We start from the raw sequence: 4,080 nt of genomic DNA on the forward strand, positions 1-4,080 counted from the left end.
GGGGGGAGCCAGACCCTGAACATCCCCGTCACTGGGGCCCTCAGCTCCTTCTCTGGGCTACCTCTCCCCTGGACGGCCCTGGACGGGCCACCTCCTAGGCCTTGCTGCTACCATGCCTCTGGACTGAGAATGTGGGTCTCCCTTCACCAGCTGAAACTCCCACACAACCGTCCAAAGCCCTCTGGGCCCCAGGCAGCGGCTGGGCCCCGCCTTCTGCAGGGTGGGAGGGGGTCCCACGGGAAAAGACCAGGTGCCCCCCCCCCCCGTGGTGCTGATCCTCCAGGTGTGCTGGGGAATAGTGACCTTCAGATCTTAAAAAGCCCCTTTTGCAATCTTTTTCTTCCTGCATTTCTCCCCCCCCCCCTTCTCTCAGCTACGGAGGTGGCCGGCTCTGGGCCGCCCTGACCCGGGGTCGTGGGGTCTGGTAAAAGCCGAAGACAGGGTCCTGTCCTCTCCCCTCCGTTAGGACCCCTCGCCCTGCTTTCTCCCCTTTGCATAACTGAGACCCGGAACCTTCTACCTCTCGGATGGCCTGCTCCCAGAGTAGTTTCTGGGTCTCCACACACCCCAGGACTCCTGCCGCCCCCAGATGCCAAGGCCTCACTGTCCACCAGCCCCACTCTTCCCCCTTTCCTCCCTCAGCCCCTCTCTCCATTTTCCCATTCAAGACTCCAAGCTCCTGCGCTTACAAACAGTGATTCTGCCCTGAAAAAAAATCACGCGCACGTCCAAAGCTCTGAGCTCCCTGACTCCACCAGCACTTGTTGAGCGCCAGTGTGTGTGTGCCAGGGACAGGGACGGGGCCAGGGCCGTGAGCAAGACCGTCACGGTCACGGCCCCTGCCCCGCGGAGCTGACATCTGGTACAGAGAGACAAATACTAAGGACACAAGTAAGGAAATGAGGTGATTGTGGAAAACACAGTGTGTGCTGAGAAGAGGACCCATGTGATGAGGGGACGTGGGCGGTGACGGGGAAGGGTGTGCAGGTCAGCCCCCTCCCCCCCACAGCCACTGTCCATGCTCCTGGGGCTCAGACTCAGGGGTCCACCGTGGCTGCTGTCGCCTGGAGCCACGGCCAGGTCACCGAGGCTGTGGCCCCTGTGTATGGAAAGAGGCAGGGGCTGCTGGCCTGAATCCCACCCCCCTCGCCCCGCCCTGCTGGGAAAGCACTGGGCGGTGGCAGCCTGGGTCACTTGGGTATGGGTGACATCGCCGCATTCGCAACAGCAGAGCACTTTCTGAAATGAAACCCAAGTAGAATTACAAAATGCAAAGCAGATAAAAGTCACACTGGATTAGTACAAATGCACTTGATATAGTCACATGTATGCCGAGAGAGAACAATTATAATAAGATTAGATAAGACAAGAACAAAGCTGTTTTGCGGAAGATAAGATTTAAAAAAAAAGGGATTATCAGCAGCAGTTTCTACATTGCGTTTGCGTTGGGCACTATCCTCTATTCTTACAGATAAGTAATTGCAAGTTAAAAGAGTATTATCCGTCCTTGCAGTATTCTTCAATTAAAGACGGAGGCAGGAGAAGCCTTTTCCCAGGTCCACTGAGGGCAACCTTCCTGGTGATTTCAAACGGGTTAAAAGCCCTGGAACACACTTGCCAGCCTGTGTTTATTTTCTAAAGTCCTATTTGATCCGGAAAACCTGGCGTGGAAAATGAGCTTCAGTCAAACATGTGTGTATGCCGCGGTGCCCCCAGAATGCCCCAGGGTCCGCAGAGGCCGTTGGGAAGCCAGAAACCCGGCTCCGTCTTTGTTTCCCAAAGACGAATACAGGCTCAGTGTGGGGAAGGACCCCGGGGGGTTCCGTAGTCCAAAGCCTACCTTGTGCAGAAATTCCTCCAGAGTCTCCCCACCCCCACCCAAAGCGGGTCCTCCCACCTCTCCTTGAATGCCTGAAGTGACGGAGAGCTCACCACCTTAGGAGGCTGCCTGGCCCGGCCCGTTGCGGGACAGCTGTGACCGTTGAACGTTTTCCTCTCTGAGCCTGCTTCCCCGTCTGTAAGTGGACATGATGACATGGTCGTGCGGTTGTGAGGAGCTGATCTGGCATAGACTGGGTTCAGCTGGTGTTGGGTCTCCTGTGTCCTGCCCTGCCCCCACGCACCGTGACTTCAGAGGGGCAGACAGCCTTACGCCTGCAGGGACAAGTGCGTGTGTCATGTGTCCTGTAGAGTGGCAGGGTTGGGGTCAGGTAGGGGCCGGATGAAGGGAAGCCAGAGCGGGGAGGCCACCCACGGGAGTGAGGACTCGGACCCCCGGGAAGCTTCCCCAACTCCACACGCCGCACCTCTACCCCATCCCCGGGGCCCCTCACCCCTGCACCCCTGGCCTCAGAGACTCGTCTGTCTTCCTTCCTGTCACCCACGCTGCAGCCTCGCGGAGAAGGCAGGAGATTAAGTCCCAGGGCCAGCCTTGCCCCCGCCAAGGAGCCGGTGCTTCATTACCAGCCCGCCCGGCTGTCTGCGGCCATCGATCGGCCCTGGCCTGAGTGACCTCTGATCAATGGGCAGCGTGTTATTTACTGAATTCTGCCCCGAGCCGGCTGAGAAGACAGGAAGGGGACCCGGTCAGAGCACAGCCACCCTCCTGTGGCAGAAAGGAGCGGCCACCACCAGCACGTTCTGTCCCGGGGCAGGGGGTGAGGGCAGGGCAGGGAGTTGGCCCGTGCTCCTGCTGGTTTGTGATACGTGAGTGAAGTGACCCTTGGCCCCCATCTAAGCATGGGGGCTCCCTGCTGAGAGAACCAAGCCTGTGATAGAGGGTCCCGCCCCCAGACCTCGGGGGGCGGGGCTGGAGCTGGTTGACTCCGTGGGCGAGGGTCCATGATTGAATCCTTCGTACCTCCGTCACTCAGCCTCCGCCAAGCCCCGTGCTGTGCCCGCTGCCGGAACCGTCCCGCTCAGGTCCTCGCTCAGATATGTCGGTTGCCAAGAACAGAGAGACACACGCAACTTACCTTCACTCACGTATCACTCCCCGGGAGTCAGGAGTCCCGGGCCCAGCACGGCCCTGTGACCTTGGCCAGGGCCTTTGTGCCTTCCCTGTCCCCGGCCCACGGGGTGGCAGGCAGTGAAGGGGAGGGGAGGAGCAGGTGAGACCAGTGTCTTGTCCGAAGAGGAGGCACTTGTTCCGCGCCCTGCCCCGTGCCCCACGGGTGCTCACCTCTGACTTGGCCGAAGTTGGGGCGGGGTCCCAGGCAGGCGCTGGCCCCCTCCCCTCTCCACCGTCCCGCGCAGGCCTTCTCCCCGCCAGCCCCTGCGCCAGGAAGCCTGGAAGAAAGAGCGAGGAAGTCCCGCCTCTTGGAGGGGCCGTATTAGAGATGGGCCTTGACCTAGAAAACATGGGGTGTGGGGACAGGACTGCTGGGGGTCACGCCCCTGTCCCCGGGCTCTGCCCCAGCCCCTTTGGAGGTCAGCCTGGTGAGAACCACGGGTGCACATGGTCCTGGGCGGAGTGGACCAGAGCAGGCACCTGGCGAGGAGACGACCAGTCACTAATGACAGAGGCCGCCTTGACCTATGGCTGGAACTGGAATCCGCCCAGGAGCTTGACCGAGGGCAGCGGCAGGCCAGTTACCCCCGGAGGGGGCAGAGGAAGGGCCTGAGAGGCTGTGAGGGGCCGGGCGGCATCAAAGGCATGAGGCAGCGCATTCTGAGAGACGTGAGCGATGGGCGAGTGGGACACCGGACGGTGACGCAGGAGAGTGGGCGTGCTCCGTGGTGGGACCAGCCAGGATCACCCAGGGCAGGGGACACTCATCGAGGACCAGTCCCCGGCCCCCGGCCCAGTCCACATACATCCTTCCGTAAGCCGTCGGTCAAGGTAAGTTGCGTGTGTCTCTCTGTTCTTGGCAACCGACATATCTGAGCGAGGACCTGAGCGGGACGGTTCCGGCAGCGGGCACAGCACGGGGCTTGGCGGAGGCTGAGTGACGGAGGTACGAAGGATTCAATCATGGACCCTCGCCCACAGAGTCAACCAGCTCCAGCCCCGCCCCCCCGAGGTCTGGGGGCGGGACCCTCTATCACAGGCTTGGTTCTCTCAGCAGGGAGCCCCCATGC

The 4,080-nt window shown here is 61.0% G+C and overlaps 1 long non-coding RNA gene across 1 annotated transcript; it reads right to left on the minus strand.

Moving 5' to 3' along the window:
* Nucleotides 1-1,327: 1,327 nt before the first annotated feature.
* On the minus strand, nucleotides 1,328-3,137 carry LOC136319780 (uncharacterized). The gene is made up of 4 exons (XR_010728218.1): nucleotides 2,861-3,137; nucleotides 2,334-2,561; nucleotides 1,936-2,154; nucleotides 1,328-1,661 (listed from the first exon to the last, which is right to left on the minus strand). It is a non-coding gene; the product is annotated as an uncharacterized lncRNA (long non-coding RNA).
* Between the last annotated feature and the right edge of the window lie 943 nt (nucleotides 3,138-4,080).

Source organism: Saccopteryx bilineata, chromosome 1 (assembly GCF_036850765.1).
Source record: "Saccopteryx bilineata isolate mSacBil1 chromosome 1, mSacBil1_pri_phased_curated, whole genome shotgun sequence".
Lineage (NCBI taxonomy): Eukaryota > Metazoa > Chordata > Mammalia > Chiroptera > Emballonuridae > Saccopteryx > Saccopteryx bilineata.